The sequence below is a fragment of the Bos indicus x Bos taurus genome, chromosome 10, assembly GCF_003369695.1.
Source record: "Bos indicus x Bos taurus breed Angus x Brahman F1 hybrid chromosome 10, Bos_hybrid_MaternalHap_v2.0, whole genome shotgun sequence".
Taxonomy (NCBI): domain Eukaryota; kingdom Metazoa; phylum Chordata; class Mammalia; order Artiodactyla; family Bovidae; genus Bos; species Bos indicus x Bos taurus.
Genome location: NC_040085.1, coordinates 83,309,543 through 83,331,639, shown reverse-complemented (window position 1 = coordinate 83,331,639; position 22,097 = coordinate 83,309,543). Strand labels below are relative to the sequence as shown.

The following is a 22,097-nucleotide window of genomic DNA, read 5'->3' as shown; positions in this document are numbered from 1 at the left end:
ATTAAGTAGGGAGACCATGGTAAGGGAGACCATGCTTTTCCTGTTTCAAATACAGGAAGAAAACGTAAGCAAAGCACCATGCGGCTATAAAAGAGCAGCCCAGGCTCAAGGATGAAGGACCACTCAGTCAGCTGCTTTTTCACTTCCCAAGGGCAAACTTCAACCAGCCCTCCGTGGATTACTCAATCACCTGTGCCCCTGTTACCTGCCTTTTGCTGAGAGGAGGGCTGAGCGTCTGTCTACTTCCCAGCATGTCTGCAGTATCAGGTATGAGGTTGGTGGAAGAGGAAGTCGAAATAAATGCTTAAATCAAGAATTATAGTTACTCTTAAATTTCAGCCATCTGTAGGTAATGTCACCGCTGAATCACAGATCGACCTGTGGATGAAGGCTTATCTTTTGTCATTTTTATCTCTAATGATGTGCTTTTACATGAAGTCTGTCTCATAACCTGCCTTAAATTCTCCTGGAACCAGGTGGTTAATAGACAAGAGACAGACATAGAGGATGGACAGATAGACAGATAGGTATGCACACAGGCTCTGCGTGTTTATATCTCCCTGTCCCATGCTTCCACTTGAGAATATCATTCTACTGTCCAGCAGAACTCATATCTTCATCACTTAGCAATTAGCATTATCCTTCCTTATTACTCCATCTTGACATTCTAAGGATCACCTAGCATATGAATCTGAATTCACCCCAAAATAACACATCTTGGCACTAATATTCCATCAACATGTATTTATGGAGTATTGACTCTGATCCACACACTGAATGAGGCACTGTTCCTCATCCCCTCAAGCCAGTCACTGACATCCTAATAATTATCTCCAGAGTCATATTATGATTTCTACGCAGCTCCAAAACAGTAAAACATTTACTTTCTCCCCTGTAATTTCCTATTCCCTCACTCCTATCCCTTGCCTGGACATTCCGTTGCTCCCAAGAAAGTCAACCCAGGTGCCTCTGGAAATTGGGAGGCTGTAGGCAACATCTGGTGCACCAGGGGAATGTTTGTCTCAGCCCAGCTCAAAATAGTATCTGACAAGCCTGAATCACACAAGTTCTGAAAAACTCACAAGAAATCACCTAAGAAATCTATAGCTGCCTCCTCCAATTTCACTCCCTGTCTGGCTGCTTATTGACTCCTGCAGCCTGTATTGACAGCGTGCAACCCTGCTTCTGTCTGCCTGCTCCCATGCAGTGGTAACTAAACAAGCAGGGGGAAAAAAAAAACAAACAAACAAACAAGAAAAGAAAAGAAAAACAAGGAAGATCACAGCTCTCACTCATGCCAGAGACCCTGTCCTGGAGCTGGGCACCAGCCTGGAGGCAAAATTTCCAAGCAAAATGGGAGATTTGATAGAGAGAAAATGCCTGAGTCCCCTTCCCTTTCTTTCATTCATCCCTCTACCCCTTCCCTCAGGGCCACGTAGTTCGTTTGGCTGCTGCAAACCTCTGCTCCACATTTAAGCTTTCAGATACCACTTCTGCACCAATAAAACATGTCTGATGTAAAGCAAAGGGGGTACAGCCCACCCCCACCGCAGCTCTCAAATCCTTGTCTTTTAAAGGTGACCTGAAAGACTCACCTGCGAAGCTTGAGTTAATTTCACTGCAGAAACGGAAGTGCAGGGTACACTTCTCTAGGAACGCACCACCTCGGGGAGCCGAAACCGCGAAGAGAGGGACCACCACAATGCCTAAGCCCTCTAGTCCTGTGTCTCTCCCGGAGCAATTGATAATCTCACTAACACCTACAACAGTGTGCAGGAAGCTGCCTTCCTAACACCGCCCTCGGTGTTCGTGATTTTGCAACTCTCTCACCCTTCAAATCTTAGTGCAGTGCTGGCAATTAGAAACCTGCACACATCTGGGGCCTGGGACGGGGTGCTTTGTGCATACACTGGAAGCTGCAGCCAGCACGGGGGGACTCTCGCAGCCTCGTCCTCTCTCCGGGGATTTATTTGAATCTGCAGATTGTGTCATGCCAAACCTGTCTCGTTGCTCAGTGTGAATCACCTACTCGGGAAGTCACATGGACCCAAGATTCCCAGAATGAGAGCTCTGTGCTGGGAAATACCGGGGGTATCTACTCTCCTATTAGCCACAGCCTTTAAATAACTATTTTGATCAGAATGCATGACTGGAGAGGAGATTGTGAAGTGAAGCTGCTATTGCAGTGAGCAGAAAAGAAGTCAGGGCAAAAGCCAGCATGCTTCCTACGGGAAACCGTTTCCTGGGGCCCCTACCTCCTATTGGCTGGTTCAGAGTTTCAGGGCAGCTGCAAACATCTGGAATACTCCACAGCAAATACAAGGGTCTTGAAATTCTCTCGTTTCAGACCTATGACCCAGCAGTCCTCCTCTCTAACCTAACCCCAGGGTTCACTGAGCTCCCAAGGATATTTTAGATTGTATCTGTCATGTCTTTGCTCCTACCTTAGACAAGAAGCAGAAATGAGGGGGATATGGTACTATATATGAATTTCTCATCTTGTGTTCTTAACAAATATAGACTTGGTTATTACCTAAATCTCTCAGAGGGAAGGGGCATCCTCTTTATTACTTCTTATTAATAGTGTTAACAACAACATTAATAATAGAAGTTGGCATTTGTTATATTGCAAGTATTGTTCATAGCACTTTTAATGCATCATCTCATGCAATGTCCTACCAGTTTTGTGAGACCCAGGTACCCAGTATTCTCCCCATTATAGAAATGAGAATGCCTGGTGTTAGAGCTGCTAAGCAAGTTGCCCATGGTCACATGGCTAAGCATGGTTTCAAGGCTGATATCCAGTCCCCTCTAACTTCAGAACACTGCGCTGTCCCACCACATTGAGGAGGCATTTAGAGTAAGCTCGGAATCATTCATATCCTTCATACTTGAAATCTGTGGCCATTTATGCATTACTCACCTTCAGGATACTCTTCTGTTACAGAAGAGATCTGTTAAAGAATATCATCATATGCTGGAGATCTCAGAGAGAATGACAAAGTTTTTTTAAAAGAACAAACTTCTTTGAAGCACCTGGGCAGCACCTTCTTGCTTATAATTCATGTAAATATAAATTTCCTAAGAATCATGACATACTCAATTTAAAAAAATATAAATCCACTTAATAAATCATTGCTGTCAATACTAAATTCTTGAATGTGATTTTTTTAAGTAATCACTTATTCTGACTTTTCACTAATTCAGACTTTTTTTGTTATCAAATGATAAAGGTGTGCTTGTAGACATTTTCTTCAGAGATGTTTAATACACATAATATCCTCAGAGAAGATGGAAAGCATCAATTCTCTCACTTTACGGACATTCAGAAGAACACACAGAGGCCCTTGCGAGGCAGCGGCACACAGAATACAATGTACAATGTACAGTAAGCCAGATCGCTCTGAACAATTCAACATCCACTCACAGATCCATTACTCACTACATGCAGGAAGACAAAAACACCATTTTAAAGAGCAACACAACTCTCTGAAGTTGTGTGGCTTTGGAATCCAGCAAACCAGGTTCTCAAACTTACTAGTTTAATCTGGCCAAGGCATTGAAAGTTACTAAAACTAGTTACCGGTAAACTGATGACTATGTTCCTCTGTCAAGCATTGCCTTCTGAACTGTGCTGACTAGCTCGGCTTGTCAGACCAAGGAGTTAAGTATGACTTGTAGATTTAATCCTTATGTGGGCCAGTTAGCTTCATAGAAGGTAGAAAGTGGTCCATGGCCAGGCATTGGCTATTTGTACAAGCAAAGAGACATAACTTCTGCCTTTCATTATAAAAATCTGAGGAAGGGAACAGTGGAGACAGTATCTCCAGTTTGAAGACAGTGACCAACACTAAATTCATACAACCATACACTAAATTTATAATAATTATGAGGTTTAATTAAAAATGTCTATAAAGTATAATGTGCAGTCCAGGGATTGAGTAGGTGAAAAGCTTTCAGACCCTTCACCTTCTCACTGATATCCAAGCCCTTCAAGGATCCTTAGACCTGTGTAATTTTTTAGTGCCTCTCCCAATGTCTATAATCCCATGAAATAAACTAAGTACTTGCTAGTTAATAGATTGACCATTAGGTAAAATTTCTATAAAAGATTCTCATAAAGCTCAAGTAGGAAAAAACCATCACCTCTTTAGCAGAGGAGGATGTTAGGTCCTAAAAACACAGTAAAATTACTATCAGATAAAGGAAGAAGCACAAACTTTCTTTAGAGGTCATGGAAATTTTCAGACTTCATCTATCTGCCTTTTATCTATTATATTAGGAATAGAATGGATGGAGGGGAAAACTATCACTGGAGCCAAGGTCAACTCACAATAAGAGACTGCTATATTCCTGTTTCTGAGGAAATTTTCTCTTAAAGAAGAAAAATATCTTTTCAACCATGACTACATCATCCCCTTTTAATATTCCTAGTAGAATATACAAAAATGTTTTGCAGTTATTTCTTTGTAAATACTCAAAATTGAGAGGAAAGGGTAAAAAAACAAAATTCAATATAGCCAATTATTTATTTTATTTTCTGTTCCTTATGCCTTAAAAGTAAAAAACAGTGAATGCACTATAGAGGAAAGGCTCTGGAAAATTTCCCTTAGTTGTAATTAATTCTAGTTTCCCTCTGAAACTATTAGTGTCTTGAGGGAAGAGCCTCTCTTCTGCTCTGCATTTTTGCAGAGGATTTGTTTCTACTGTTCCACAAACAGGGCAGTTCAATGGCTAGAGGTAACGCTGACAAGAGCAGTAAAGACCATGACAGGGGATGTCCCTGGTGCTCCTGTGGTTAAGACTTTGAGTTCCAGTGCAGTGGGTTCAAGTTTGATCCCTGGTGGGGGATCTCAGATCCCAAATGCCCTTCAGTCAAAACACCAAAACATAAAACAGAAGCAATACTGTAAAAAATTCAATAAAGACTTTAAAAATGATCCACATTAAAAAAAATCTTTTAAAAAAAGACCATGACAGTGCTGTGAACTTTCCAAGGATCTAGTCAAATAAGAGTGATAACAAATACAAATTTTTATCAAAAATAGGCAATGCATAGCCAGCTACAAAGGCCCTATTAAGCACGGGTTCATAAGGCAGCAGTCAAAAGTTGAGTGTGAGAGGAGTATAGATAGGGTAGTATAGAGTAGTTAGACGCTGGTACCAAAACAAGTGAAAACAGGACAGAGGTTTAAGGCCATTAGGAGCAGTAAGACACAGAGATGGAAAATTCACATCCACTGAGCCAGAGACTTTAAGGAGAGTCCAGTATCTCAAATAGCTTCCTGGGAGCTTTACCCTGAGTCCCTAGAGAGTCAGTCTATAACTGGCCATCAGATGGTCCTTCACTTATTAGACATTTATCAAGTGCTTTGGTGTTTTTAAAACAAATGCACAGACTTCCAGACTTACACTTCAGAGAAGATGGAGTAGACACCCCTGTTCCTATGCCTTCTTTGGTGGTGGTGATTCAGTCATTACGCCGTGTCCAACTCTGGTGACCCCATGGGCTGTAGTTCACCAGGCTCCTCTGTCTATGGGAATCTCCAGGCAAGAATACTGGAGTGTGTTGCCATTTCCTTCTCCATTCCTTCTATTAAGTACAATTAAAACCCAATACATGATATATAAAATAAGCATAAATAGACTCTGAATGGTAGAGAGAAGGTAGAATGAGTAGGGAGTTGAGGATCTAAAGAATGACCTGTCTGTGAGTTCTCTGAGTTTTCTTTCTGTCTCATATGTTACAGACTAGATGCTGGGGAAACTGGACATAGAAACACCAGAGGGTGCAAGTAAAAAAAAGAGAAAAAAAAAAACAAAAACCATCAAGCCAGAGAACCAGAAAAGGTCTGGCGAGGCAGAAAACTTTGACAAAGTAACTGCTGTACTCTAGCCAAACACTGTAAGAAAGAAGACTGGTTTCACCCCTACCCAGATCAGCAAAGAGCAAGTGAAGAATCTAAAACCCCACCCGTGCCAGGCCGTAATGAGGCATCTCAACTTGCCCATCCGTGCGGTATCAGAGAAGGCCAAGTGGGAGACGAAACTTTCACTTCTGCCACGCGGTAACAAAATCCCCCAACATCACGGTGGCAAATGAGAGCTGCATGTGGAGCCTGAAGTTTTTTACAATAACAAGCAATCACTCTCTAGCCCCTCTGGGTTTGTGTAAGAGGAGACCTCTTACCATATCTTGCAGTAAGAAAGCAACTCCTTCACTATCATCTCAGTATTAGTGGAGGCTAGTGGGGAGTCAGGGCTCCAAACCTTTCCCAAGAGTAAGGAGCCCCACCCTCAAGTATCAAGGGTGAGAAGAGAACCTAGATTTGCACCTGGACTGGGCAGTAAAGAGGTGGCTTCCTGCACCATTCCCTAACACAGCAATGTCAGACATAGCCAGGTAAACCAGAAAGTTTAAATAAAATCCAAAGTCTCAAAACATACAAACAAAATGCTCAGATTGCAATTGAAGATTAGGAGTAACAGCAAGAACCAAGACAATCTCCAACTGAATGAAAGGAGAAATCGGTAGATGTCAACAGTGAGACGATAGAAACGTTAGAATTATCTGACGAAGATTTTAAAGTGGCTGTCATGAAAGTGCTTCAGTGAGCACTTATAAACACGTTTGAAGCAAATGAAAAATTAAAGAGTCTCAACAGAGAAATTAAAGTATCAGCAAATAAAAAGACAGTATAAATAAGAACAAAATGGACATTTTAGAACTGAAGAACACAGTAATTAAACCAAATGAAAAGCTCAGTGGATGGCACGACAGCAGAATGGAGGACACACAGAGGGAAAAAAGTCAGTGAAGTGGATGACAGGACAGCATAAATTACCTGATCCGAGCAAGAGAGAGAAAAGAGACAGGAAAGATGAGCAGAGCCACAGGGACCTGGGCACTAAAACAAAAGATGTAACATTTATTATGCTATTAAAGTCCCAGTAACATATATTATGCTATTAAAGTCCCAGGAGAAGACGGGAAGGGAAGCATGGCTGAAAAAGAAGTCAAAAGAGTAATGACTTAAACCTTCCCAAATATGGTCAAAGATATTAACCAATAGATTCAAGAAGATGAATGAACTGCAAGCAGATTGAATTTTAAAAATCCACACCATGACACATATGATAGACTAAATGATGCTCCTTGGATTCCTACGTGGAAGCTCCAACAGTCATCGTGACTATATTTGGAAATAAGGCTCTTAGGAGGTAATTAAGCCGACTCATTGGAAAAGAGACCCTGATGCTGGGAAAGACTGAGAGCATGAGGAGAAAGGGGCAACAGAGGATGAGATGATTGGATGGCATCATCGACTAAATGGACATGAGTTTGAGCAAACTCCAGGGGAGACTGAAGGACAGGGAGACCTGGCATGCTGCAGTCCATGGGGTCACAAAGAGCTGGACACGGCTGAGCAACTGATGAAGTGCTGTTTAAGAGCAACTCACTTAACAACAAAAGTTAAGTGAGTTCATATGGGTGGGGTTCTAATCCTACAGGATTAGCGTCCTATAGGAAGAGAAAGAAAGAGATCTCTGTCTCTGCCCTGCGTGGACATAGCAAGAAGGCAGCAGCCATCTGAAAGTCAGGAAGAGAGCTCTGACTGGAACCCAAATATGCTTGCACCCTCCTCTCAGACTCCAGAACTGTGAGAAAATTAATCTCTATTGTTTAAGCCACCTAGTCCGCGGTATTTTGTCCTGGCAGTCCAAGCTGATTAAGACAACCTATCACAGTCAAACTTTCAAAATGAAAGACAAAGAAAGAATCTTGAAAACAGCCAGAAAAAAATGACACCTTACCAATAATGGAAAAGTAATTTAAATGACAGTGGATTTCTCATCAGAAACCGTAGAAGACAGAAGGAAGTGACACAACAGTTTTCAAATACTGAAAGAGAACAACTGTATACCTAGAATCTTCATCTAGTGAAAATATCCTTCAGGAATTAGAGGAAATCAAAATATTTTCAAATAAAAGAAACTTGAAAGAATTTGTTGCTAGCTCACCTACCTTAAAATAACAGCTGATGGATGTTCTCTAAATGAAGGAGATGATAAAAGAAAGACTCTTAAAGCATCAGGCAGGAAGGAACTACACAGTAGGCAAAAAATACAGGTAATAAAGTAGGCTTTTCATCTCCTCTAGATTCTTCTAAACTATGTATGACAGTTGAAGTAAATACTACACTGTCTGACTTGGTTCTAAACACATGTAGAGAAAATACTTAATATTATATTATGAAAGGATAAAAAGACATAAAGGGAAGTTTATTTGAAGTTTCTACATTTCACAAAAACTTTTAGAATGATGATAGCAGTAAACTGTGGTTTCATATACGTGTGTGTGAAATATGTAGAGCAAGCACTAAAGGAAGCTATACAAAGAAATACACTCCAAACACTACAGATAAATTGAAATACTAAATCTAAAAAAAAGAAAAAATTCATGTAAGCAACAGGAATAAAGCAAAAAGAAAAGAGGAACAAAGAAATAGAGAAAACAAAACAAAACCCAAAACGGTAAACTCATGCCCTAACGTATAAATAATGACATTAAATATAAAAGGCATATAAATATATGAACTAAAAGACAGAGAATGCAGGATGGATTGAAAACATGACCCAACTGAATGCTGTCTACAAGAAATTCACTTCCAGTATAACAATATAGATAGGGTGAAAGTAACATGATGGAAAATATATACGATGTCAACATCAATAAAAAGTAGGAGTGGCTTTATTAATACTAAGTAAATTAGACTCCAAGGCAAAAATATAATATACAGAAAAATTATTATATAATGAAAATAGGATTGATCCTCCAAGAACACATGAGCTTATGTGTGACTCTACCAAACAGCAGAGCTGCAAAATATGTGAAGCAAAACTGTTAAAACTGAAAGGAAAAGTAGACCAATCCAACTATATTTGGAAAATACATAAGCCCTCTCTTCAATGGACGAAACAAGCAAAATAGAAAATCACACGATGTAGACGAGCTTAACAACACCATCAACCAACAGTGTCTAACTGACATTTATAGAACACTCCACACAACAGCAGAATACACAACATTTTCACGTATCCATGGAAAACCCACATCCAAAACAGCCCACATCCTGGGCCGTGAAACAAACCTTGACAAAGTAGAAACACTGAAGTCATATAGAATGCGTGTGCCAACCAAAATGGAAATAAACCAGAGATTAGCAAAAGCGTAACATGAAATTCTCCAAAAAACTGTAAACTTAAACAGGACATTTCTAAATAATACACAACTAATAAAACGAATCTGAGGAAAATAAAATAACATGTTAAACTGAAGGAAAATAAAAGTACAACATATCAAAATTTGTGGGACAGAGTCAAAGCAGCACTGAGAAAGAAATTTATGGCAGTAACTGGATACAGAGAAAAGAGGAAAAGTCTCAGATCAATCATCTAAGCTCACATCTCAAGAATCTCGCAAAAGAGAAAAATAAATCCAAAGCAAGGAGAAGAAAGAGCAACAACTAATAAAAACAAAACGAAACAAAAAAAAAAAAAAACACTGTAGAAATCAGTGAAATAGAGTTGGTGCCATGGACTGATCAATAAAATTGGAACAGCTTCCTGCCAAGGCTGACAAAAAAAAAGGGAGAAGACACAAACTACCAATATTATAAATGAAAAATGAGATTCCACCATAAACCCTCAGACACCAACAGGATAATAAAGGAATACTACAAACAATTCTACATACATAAATCTGACAATATAAACGAAATGGACCAGTTCCTCGAAAAACACTATCTCCCACAAAGCATTCCACATGAAATAAATCATTTGAATAGTCACTCAACCATCGATGAATATAATACTCCCCCAAATGAAACCTCCAGACCCAGAAGTCTGCACTAGAAAATCCTACCAAACATTTAAATAATTAACACTAATTCTCTATAATACCTTTCTGAAACAAAGAAGAGAATTTTCCAGTTCATCTTATGAAGCTAACGTTACTAAGACACCAAAATGAGACAAGGACAGTACAAAAAAGAAAACTGCAGATCAATATTCTTCATGAAGAGACACAAAAACCTTAACAAATTAGCAAATAGAATTTAGCAATACATACAAATAACTATAAACCATGACTAGCTGGGGTTTATTCCAAGGATACAAGGTTGGTTCAATATTCAAAAAATGTGTCAGTGCATCCACCATGTCCCCAGGCTAACAAAGAAAAATCACATTATCATATCAATTGATGCAGAAAAAAGCATCTGAAAAGACACTTTAATACCTATTCACAATTTTTTTTAGAACTCTCAGAAAAATTTGAATAGAAGTGAACTTTCTTATCATGATACAGAACATCTATAAAGAAAAAAACAAAAACCTACAGGTTGATTTAAAAAAAAAAATCCTACAGCTAACAATAGTGAATGACTGAATTTTTCCCCTTGAAGATCAGGAACAAGGCAAGAATGTGTCATCATTCTCACCCAAGATGATATTGAAAACTCTCACCAATGAAATAAGGCAAGAAAAGGAAAGAAAATACAGAAGCGAAGGAAGAAATGAAAACGTCCCTATTTGCAGATGAAATGGTTTTCCATGTAGAAAATCCCAAGGAATCCACACACATAACATACATACGCCTAGAACTAATACGTGAGTTCAGTAAGGTGACAGGACACAAGGTAAAGATTAAAAAAATCCATTGTATTTCTGTATACTAACAATGAACACATGGACATGAAACTTTCAAGGGTAATACCATTTATAAATTACTCAGAAAAATTCAGTGCTTGATATAAATCTAACAGAACTTGTACATTGAAAACTACACAATGCTAACAAAATAAATAAATAAATAAATTGAGATATACTATGTTCAGGAATTAGAAAACCTGATAAAGATTTCAATTCTCCCAAGTTGATACACAGGTTTTTAACATGGCTCCTTTCAAAATTTCAGCAAGATTTCTTATAGATATAACGGAGATTAATTTAATTTATATGAAATGGAAAAGCAACTAGAATAGCTAAAAGAATATTGGAAAAGAAGAATGAAGTAGGAGGAATCGGTCTGTCCAGTGTCAAAACTTACACAGCTATAGAAATCAACACTGTATGGTATTAGTGGAGGGACAGACATACAGACCAATGGACCAGAATCAAGAACCCATAAACAGGCCTACACAAATATGCTCAACCGATTTCTGACAAAAGTACAAAAGCAGTTCAACGGAGGAAAAATAGCCTTTTCAAAAAATGGTGCTGGAAAAGTGTACATCCATATGTTCAAGCAAAAACTGAACCTCAACTTGTCTCATTCTTTACCCCCAAATTATCTCAAAATACATCATGGGCTTAAAAGCAAAATGCGAAAATATAAACTTTTTAGGAAAAAATGTAAGAGAAAGTCTTCAGGATATAGGGTTCTGCAAAGAGTTCTTGGGTTTGACAGCAAAAGCACAATTCATAAAAGAAAAACTTGATAAATTGGTTCTCATCAGAATTATTAACTCTTGCTTTGTGAAAGACCAAGAAGACAAAAACACAAGCTACAGAGTGGGAGAAAATATTTGCAAACCGTGTCTCTGACATAGGACTAGTATCTAGAATATGTAAAAAAAAAAAAAAAAATCTAAATTCAACAGTTAAAAAATCCATTTAGAAAATGGGCAAAAGAGCTGAAGAGATATTTTATCAAAGAGAATATACATATAGAAAATAAGAATATGAAAAAATGGTTAACACATTAGTAATTATGTAAAGGCAAATTAAACCTCAATGAGAGAGCACTACACACCTGTCTGAATGACTGAAATAAAAAAATACAGCAAAGATAGGGAGAAAGCAAAATATATATATCATGCTAGTGGTATGATAAAATCATATAGGCACTCTGGAAAATACTTGGCTGTTTCATAAAAATCTAAACATGAGACTGCCTAGCAATTGCACTAGTGAATATTATTTCAACAAAATAAAAATACATGTTCACATAAAAAATTTTGTACATAAATATTTATAGCAGCTTTTTTCATAATAACCAGATTGGAAATGACCCAGATGTCCTTCAATTGGTAAGTGGTTAAACAAACTGTGGCATATATTTTGCTAAATAAATCAAGTTAATCCCATAGGTTGCATAATACGTAACTCCATTCACATAATAGTCTTAAAATGGAAAAATTACACAAATGAACGGATTTGTTTTCCATTGGAGATTTGTTGCTGGGGTTGAAGGAGGCGGTGAGGTGTGAAGCAAGTGGGTTTGGCTATAAAAGGGTAACCTGAAGGATCTTTGAGTGGTGATGGAAATATTTTGTATCTTGGCTATATCAAAGTCAACATCCTTTGTGATGCTGTGACATCAAACAATAGATTTGCAAGATGTTGCTGGAGAGGGGATCTCTGTAATGGGTACTCATATCTCTCTGTATTATTTCTTACAACTGCATGTGACATACAATTATCTCAAAATAAGAAGCTTAATTTTAAAGATTGGGGGAAGAAGTACCATATATTCTCTGATTATTTCCTGGTTAGGTCTTTTCCCTGGAACCTTCTAGATATAAAGTCAGCCTTGCTCCTATTTACAAGTCATTATCACTAAATCACAATCTTCTCTGTTCTAGCAGATTAATGAAAAGTCTAAGGCTCTGAAAAGCAGAACTTTCTCTCTTCTAACTCATTACCAGGCCTCAGATTCTCAAAGATAAAATGAATTGAATCTCCTCTCCTTTTACCCACTTTATGGTACTCTAGGAATTACAATTATTCTTTCAATAAATAAAATTGCTTTAATATTCAGCCTCACTCTTCCCAGGAGTAAATAGTTCTTTTTTATTAGTTCAAATCCTAATGGGGTACCACATTTAGCAAAATATTATTCTTTTATACTATGTAATACACTTTTGGTCTGAAGAATGAGATCATATCTAAAATACACCAAACCAGGGACTTCCCTGACCACCCAGTGGTTAAGACTCCATGCTTGCATTGTAGGGGCCACAGGTTTAATCTCCAGTCAAGGAACTAAGATCCTACATGTCTCAAAGCACAGCCTAAAATTAAGATAAAATACTCCCAACCAACTTTGAACTCTTAATTCTGGCATGAAACACTTTCAGTGAACTTCTCTAGATTGAAAGTCTTCTTGCTATAATCCACTACTGTAGATGACCATGTTTGCCAGATTGATCCTTGCTTCTAACATGAAGAGACTATGAAAGGTTATAATAGTAGGGACTCTCCTAGCAGTCCAGTGCTTAAGACTCTGTACTTCCATGGCAGGGCATAGAGGTTCAATCCCTGGTTGGGGAACTGATCCCATATGCTTCGAGGTGCAGCTCCTCCCCCCCAAAAAAATAGATAATAATAGTAGAAATCCAAAATAATATTAAGATAATGATAATAATAAATTAATAATCAGATCAGATCAGTCGCTCAGTTGTGTCCGACTCTTTGCGACCCCATGAATCGCAGCACGCCAAGCCTCACTGTCCATCACCAACTCCCAGAGTTCACTGAGACTCACGTCCATCGAGTCAGTGATGCCATCCAACCATCTCATCTTCTGTCATCCCCTTCTCCTCCTGCCCCCAAACCCTCCCAGCATCAGAGTCTTTTCCAATGAGTCAACTCTTCACATGAGATGGCCAAAGTACTGGAGTTTCAGCTTTAGCATCAGTCCTTCCAAAGAAATCTCAGGGCTGATCTCCTTCAGAATGGACTGGTTGGATCTCCTTGCAGTCCAAGGGACTCTCAAGAGTCTTCTCCAACACCACAGTTCAAAAGCATCAATTCTTCGGCGCTCAGCCTTCTTCACAGTCCAACTCTCACATCCATACATGACCACAGGAAAAACCATAGCCTTGACTAGACGAACCTTTGTTGGCAAAGTAATGTCTCTGCTTTTGAATATGCTATCTAGGTTGGTCATAACTTTCCTTCCAAGGAGTAAGCGTCTTAATTTCATGGCTGCAGTCACCATCTGCAGTGATTTTGGAGCCCAGAAAAAGAAAGTCTGACACTGTTTCCACTGTTTCCCCATCTATTTCCCATCAAGTGATGGGACCGGATGCCATGATCTTCGTTTTCTGAATGTTGAGCTTTAAGCCAACTTTTTCACTCTCCATTTTCACTTTCATCAAGAGGCTTTTACATTTACTGAGCACTTGTCATGTGTGAAGCATTATGTTAAGCAATTTATATCATCTCACTTAAACCTCATCAAACCACATTCCAAAATGGTAGATGCTATTATCATCCATACTATAGGCTCATTTCGGCTTACAGAGCTGAACTAACCTTCCCAAGGACACAGCCAGGCCATGGGACAACACAGATTCAAATCTAGACCTTCTGACCCTAAAGCCCACAATCTTAACAGCTACTGTAATGTTTAAGCTTCTTTCAAGATCTAAGAGTTTGATAAGTCCCTTCTGTCAAAAATATCACGGATGGAATTCCTACACTGGGTGATGGGTTAGTCTGATCAACTCTTAGGGTTTATGATGTCTGAGGAGTGTGCATGCATTGCAATAAGAGTGGATGGCAAAGTTAAGAGTATCTACATACCATTGAGCACAGATATTCAACAAAATAAAACCTCTGTCTACATCGCCACCCTGGAGCTCTGGATAACTATGCTCAGTCTCTACTGCATTTCTTAATATATTTATAACTTGCAGCCAGTGACTTTCTGTAAGACCACAATTCTCTTGAAAGATGACTGTCAAACCATCTCTCTCCCTAGTGGGTCTGCAACACTTTTGTTCCTATTCCCATTCTCATTGGTCTCTCTTTCCCTCTTTACCTTCATTCTTTCCTTCTTCTTGGCTTCCCCCTCTCCCTGATTTCTGCCCTTCAGCAGAGGAGAAGTCACATCCCTATGTAATCCTTGCCCAGTTTAAAACAAGGACGTGTCTTGAGGCTGAAGAAACCACATCCTATCCTTCCATTCTGAGATGGTGAAAAATAATATTTAAAACAAAATTTTAGCTCTTGGTACTTGTGAAAATAATTATTTCAGTACAAACCTGCACCAACAATTTTTTTTCTTTACAGCATTCTGAGACTATACCAAAAATAAAATGTGACCTTAAAAAAACATACTTTTTATTCTCTTTTTAATTTTCTTTCTCGGCTCCATGTGGATGCATGCTCACACATACACTTACATGCACGTTTGCACACACAACTTTTTAGGCATTCCCGTCAGCCTCTCAGGGACCTCTGACCAGTTACAGCAATCCACAGCGCACTGCTGAGTGCATAAAAACTCATTCCGGACCATACAGAGAAAACTAGCACTTCCCACTGAGACAAGCCAGAGTTTCAAAGCTGTCAGAAAAATAAACAATCAGAGACTTGTGTGCCTTTGCTATGGGGTCTGTGTGCAGATATCACTATTCAGTTTTTAAACATCCATGGAAGTCTCACTTTATCATCCTTCAAGCACTTCATGAATGCCTGCCCATACCTGCCCCAGAGAAGGGTCACGAAGGATCTCATAGATATACCCACACACTTGAAGACTTAACCTTCCAAGAGACCCTTTTTGCCTTTCATGAGTCCAAATTTCTTGTTCCTTCCATCAAAGGAGGAACTCTCCTATCTTGAGCTCTTAGCTAATCCACGCATAAAGTCAACTTCTGCATCCCAGAGCAAATGGAGAAAGAATGTGATGAGATCATGAAAGCTGTGGATTATCTAAAAGACTCACTTCATTGGCTATGAAATGATCTTTCAAGCAGTCAAGTTATGTGGTTGCATTATTTTGCTTAGGCTATCACTGTAAACTGATACCCCCCCCAACCCCGCCCCTCCCCTGCAAGAGAAGTCTCTAAGATTGTAGGACGAAGTCAGATTGGGAAGAAACGTTTGCGATCAAAACAGCAATAAAGCTACTGCAAAGACCAACTGCAGACAGAGGATCAGCTCTATATTTCTCCTTCTTAAAGAAGTAAAGGCAGATATAAAATATACTGGAGCATATGGCCAAAGTCTGGCTTGGAATCTGTAGCATGTCCCAAGAAGTGGGTCTAGACCTCGTGGCCCTTATTTTCCATCTATTTCCTATCCCAAGCCTTTCAGACCTGAGGGCCAGAGAGCAAGTATTTTAGGTTCTGCAGTTTCTTAAAATCTCTGTCAAATCTATTCAACTCTGCCATTGTGGTGCAAAAAATACATACACAATGAAATGCACACAAATAAATGTGCCTGTGTGCCAATAAAACTTTATTTGCAAAAAACAGGTGGTGGACACATAAGGATTATGTACCATTGTTTAACAACCCTTGCTTTAGATGCTTATTGATTAAGCCCAATGGTCACTTACATTTTTTAAAAGAGGATTTACGATGTCCTACCAATTGTTTGTATGCAGGTCAGGAAGCAACAGTTAGAACTGGACATGGAACAACAGACTGGTTCCAAATAGGAAAAGGAGTACATCAAGGCTGTATATTGTCACCCTGTTTATTTAACTTATATGCAGAGCACATCATGAGAAACCCTGGACTGGAAGAAACACAAGCTGCAATCAAGATTGCCGGGAGAAATATCAATAACCTCAGATATGCAGATGACACCACCCTTATGGCAGAAAGTGGAGATGAACTCAAAAGCCTCTTGATGAAAGTGAAAGTGGAGAGTGAAAAAGTTGGCTTAAAGCTCAACATTCAGAAAACGAAGATCATGGCATCTGGTCCCATCACTTCATGGGAAATAGATGGGGAAACAGTGGAAACAGTGTCAGACTTTATTTTTTTGGGCTCCAAAATCACTGCAGATGGTGACTGCAGCCATGAAATTAAAAGATGCTTACTCCTTGGAAGGAAAGTTATGACCAACCTAGATAGCATATTCAAAAGCAGAGACATTACTTTGCCAACAAAGGTTCGTCTAGTCAAGGCTATGGTTTTTCCTGTGGTCATGTATGGATGTGAGAGTTGGACTGTGAAGAAGGCTGAGCACCGAAGAATTGATGCTTTTGAACTGTGGTGTTGGAGAAGACTCTTGAGAGTCCCTTGGACTGCAAGGAGATCCAACCAGTCCATTCTGAAGGAGATCAGCCCTGGGATTTCTTTGGAAGGAATGATGCTAAAGCTGAAACTCCAGTACTTTGGCCACCTCATGTGAAGAGTTGACTCATTGGAAAAGACTCTGATGCTGGGAGGGATGAGGGGAAGGAGGAGAAGGGGACGACAGAGGATGAGATGGCTGGATGGCATCACTGACTCGATGGACGTGAGCCTGAGTGAACTCCGGGAGTTGGTGATGGACAGTGAGGCTTGGCGTGCTGCAATTCATGGGGTCGCAAAGAGTCGGACACGACTGAGCGACTGAACTGACTGACCAATTGTTAGTCTAAACACTAAAGCTATAACACCTGGAACAATGTAAAGCTGGAACAAGCATTGCTGGAAAATTATTGAGCACAGTAGACAGCCTAGTATATATGAAAATTTATGCAATACAGAAATCCACAAATCAGTAAGGAATAAGATGAATTACTTAATAAATTGTGCTGGGAAAGTTTGCAATTTGAAAACCAAAAAGAAGTAATTTGGTTTAGTACTCTACCCCTAACATAAATTCCATAAAGATTAAAAAGTTAAATCACAAAAAGACAGAGAGGATGCAAAGGTATGTTTATCTCATCTTTGAATCAGGAAAGTCTTTCTGAACACAGAAAAAGCAATTGGAGAAATCATAAAAGGAGAAAAATCAATAGTTTTTACTAAATAAGAAAACACATATCTCTGCCACCTCAAAGAACATCATAAAATTAAGAAATAAAATTGAAAGAAAAAAGTGTTTGCCACAAGTATGTATTTATAATACCAATTACAATGTTGGTAACAAATTGGTTTCATGTTTGTGCCTAATGCAGATTCACTACAGCTTTGTGGGCTCTGTTTCACTGTGGCTTGTGTATACCCCAAAAGCCAAAGTGCAGTCAAAAGAGCCCTACGCTTGGAGTCAGACACCCAAGGTGTAAATCTTGGCTCAGTCCCTTACTAGCTAGGTGATTTCAGGTACATTATTTAACCAGAGCTTCAGTTTCTTCCACTGCAAAATAAATGCAGTACCCACCACACCTAGTCAATTATTCAAAGAGGTCATGTATAAGAGTATCTGGCTCTGGGCTGACACATGTTATCAGTAGAGATCAGTGGAATTTCCCTTTGGAAGGTATAGAATGAACTCTGGTTGGAGAATCCATTATATTTTGATGAGGAAAGAGGATGTTGCAAGCATCAGGTTGAAAAGTCTTAGAAACCTTCTACTTCACGCAAACTGCTTAACTATCAACTGACCTAAGAATACAGTTCTGGCTATAATACCCATGGGTTGACTGCTTCTCACTCAACTGGCCAAATAATTTATATCTGCAACAAAATACCTAAGACTATTTTATAAACATTTACACCATAAAAAAGTAGGGAGTGGCTCACCAGCACTACCCACATCACTGTTTAAGAGCCCTTTTTGGGCAAAGATCTGAGAGTAGGCAGAAGATGGGGGGATGTGAGTAGAAGATGGCAAGAGTTTTCTGGCAAAGAATTGCCCAGGAACTCTTTGTTCATAGACTGATTGCCTTCACTCCCAGGAGAGAAGCCACTAGGACCGTGTTTTGGCCAGGAGCGCCAGTCCCCGCAATCAGTCACGCCGCCAAGTCATGAAAGCAAGGCTTTATGGTTGGCCAATCACATCCATAACTTGAGATCCTCTAAAGACCTCCATGAGGAATGAAGGGCAGGTATTATCAAGCCCTTTATGGAAAAGAGAAGAGATTACAAGAGGCTAAGTCATTTACTTAAGGTCATTTCAAGGTCAGGTGGGGTCTTCTATCTGAATATTTTTTCCCATTAGGTAATCAAGATCATCTTTCCCATAAACCTCACTCCTAGCATAATTTAAAAAGAAGTTCATGCAATAAATAATTTGGTTATGGCTTTTTTGATGAGGATGAAAGACACCCTCTGGGGCTTCCCTAGTAGCTCAGAAGGTAAAGAATCTGCCCGCAATGCAGGACACATTCTCCAAACTAAGTAAATCATTATTTCCTTTAGTATTAAGTTAGCACTTAAAGAAGAAAATGACATTTATTGACATTTATTATACATAAAGTACTGCATTGGTATTGGGATCTAGGGGTAAACATGGCAGAGAACTTCAAAAACCAGATAAAATATTAATATAATCTAGTCCTTACAGCTAAGAGGCACAGCAAGCATAGCACGTTCTTTAGAGTATGAAGTCCAAGCTTCAAGTTCTGTCTCTGCCACTGCTGCTGCTGCTGCTAAGTCAGCCACTTATATATTCTAGCCTCTAGTATGTTCACCCATAAAATGAGAATAGCTACTTCTAACTTGCAGGTAAGTGAAGAGTACATGTACATAAGACAAACACACAAATGAGTTCTGTAAGCAAACGTAAGGCACTGTCAGAAACATGTTAGGCAGAAACATGAGATCGACGTGAAAAAGTCCCATGGAAAACTACAATGTGAATTTCAATTCCTTATGAGATGCTCTAGGCTACGTTTCGGAGACGGCAATGGCACCCCACTCCAGTACTCTTGCCTGGAAAACCCCATGGGCAGAGGAGCCTGGTAGGCTGCAGCCCATGGGGTCGCAAAGAGTCGGACATGACTGAGCGACTTCCCTTTCACTTTTCACTTTCATGCACTGGAGAAGGAAATGGCAACCCTCTCCAGTGTTCTTGCCTGGAGAATCCCAGGGACGGGGGAGCCTGGTGGGCTGCAGTCTATGGGGTCGCACAGAGTCGGACACAACTGAAGCGACTTAGCAGCAGTAGCAGCAGCAGGCTACATTTTCCCACCTTGCTTTGCCTCCCTCCACCCACAGCCACAAAGAGCCAGTATCATAGGAGCCAGAATGAAGCCAATTGCCCGTAACTATCTGGTGCTGGGTTTGAAGCAATGACCACTGAAATCATGAAACGACTTTGGAAAGCAAATTTTAGAATTGATTTTCCTTTGCCTTTGTCTATCTGCTTTTAAATTACAGCAAGAGGAAGAAAAAGATACTTTTACGAAAAAACACTCAATTAACTCTGAAAATCAAAAATAATAAACTGAACATAGATCTGTCTGACTACTGCACCATTTCTGTCTGCCCCTATCTATCTATCCATTTGTTATCCTCCCATCTCTCTTAAGGAGACAGTCAGATACTGAAAATGGGACTTTTCACATTTTTACTGGTGCAGTTAAACCTAATTACCTTAAAATGCCTTATAGAGGAGAAAAAAGAATAAAATGCAGAGGAGTTTTCTTAGGTTGCTCTTCCCCTTCCTTGATTTTCACAGGATTTCAAGTCAAGCTGTGTTTTAAGCATTGTCGCAGATAATTCTGAGGGCTTATTCTTGACCTTGAGATCTCATGGCATTTATCAAGTGCTCCTGGTGCGTGTCATTTAGCCAAGACTATGGTAACTGGAAGTGACGAAGAGTGTGTCCTGCCTTCTAGGCCTTAAAAGACAGCCTAGGACATGGTACCAGGAAATAAGGAGATTGATTCTTAAATCTCTAAGCTGAATCTGCCACTGATCCAAACATCTGCATGGAGCTTACATTAGTATCCAAAACAAAGCATCTTTTCCATGTGGAATGGCCCCCAGCCACCTCATACACAGAACAGTTTCCAATCACTGGGTCTTCTGTCCCTGGAGGAATGAGGCACATTCATCATATGAAGGGGTAAGAGGGCTTCTATTGTAAGTTCAGGAAATGTGGGTCCTTAAATTTATAATCTGCCCTGGCTCATTGAGTTTAAAGTCAATAAAATGCTATTTTTAAACACTATTAATTTCAATTTTTGTGCTGACTTAATAATCTTTTAATTAACTTAATTACTTTTGAATGAAAATGTGTTCATTTTTAATAACTTTTTTATGATTACGAGTTACGTACACATGTGCTGCTTAATGTTCAGAAAATACAGAGAAGTTAAAGAAAAAAAAATTAACTTGCCCTTCACTCCATTATCCAAAAGTATCCCCTATTAACATTTTGTTTTCTATCCTTTGCTTCTTTTATGTGTATGTGTGAGTAAAACTATATGGTATATGCAGTATGGTGTTTTTTAGGGGGAAGTTCTTGTGTTACTTGAATCACAGTTCTGCTAAGTTCTTTAGCAGATTCCTCTAATCAGTGATAAAGTAACAATTGGCTAATAAATAGTGACAAAACGAAAAATGTAGGGACTTCCACAAGATTTTATTTCCCTGGTTTAAATTTTCTGAAAATGAAAGAAAATCAAGTTTAATCAAACTACCTAAATTGCTAAATGCTAAACCAAGATAACCAGCCTTTAATCTACCTAAGAACGGTTACTGACAAATAAGGTAAATAAAGTGGCACTCTAAATCCTGGAATTAGCGAATATCCAAAGGTTACATTTGAAAGAGATCCAAGCAATTGCAGAATTCAGTGGTTTTCAAACGCTGCTCCAGGGAACCCTGGAGGACCCTCAAAGTACCCCAGGAGCTTCCAAGCCTTGGGAGGGCAGTGGCAGGGCAGGGGGAGAGAGGATGGAGAACGGGGAGGCTGAGCATAGTTCCCTCTTTCCACCCTCAACCCTCCTCCAACCAGAGCAGGTCTACTTTTGCATGATCTACATCTTAGGTATCTAAACAAGGTTTCACCTGATACAACTGATCAACTGTTTAAGAAATAAAAGTTGAAAAATGCTGGTGTGGTATAGAACTCTCATGTTACAGATAAATAAAATGAGGGTCAGGAATATGAAATTACTTCCCACAGTCACATACCTAATTAATATCAGAGCTTAGCAGATATTTGTCATTTGGGGAGGTAGGTCTCCAATATTCTGTCCCCTTCCCATCTTGGAGGAAACCCCTGTTGAGAACAGTAGGCTATGAAAGTAGAGTTGGGGAGAACCCCCCCACCCTTTTTTCGTACTCAAGCAGCCAAGGCCTGAACACAAGACAAGATGGTCTTCACCCAGTTCTGAGTCTCAAGCATATGATTCTCATATATACACAGAGAGGCAGAGGTCTGCTCCTAGTCTCTCAAAGCCTCCTTGGTTC

The 22,097-nt window shown here is 39.4% G+C and overlaps 1 protein-coding gene across 22 annotated transcripts in view; it reads right to left on the bottom strand.

The window, feature by feature from the left end:
• Positions 1-22,097, bottom strand: part of NRXN3 (neurexin 3) — a 1,811,822-nt gene that overhangs the window by 1,559,953 nt on the left and 229,772 nt on the right. The gene's annotated exons all lie outside the window — the stretch shown is intronic.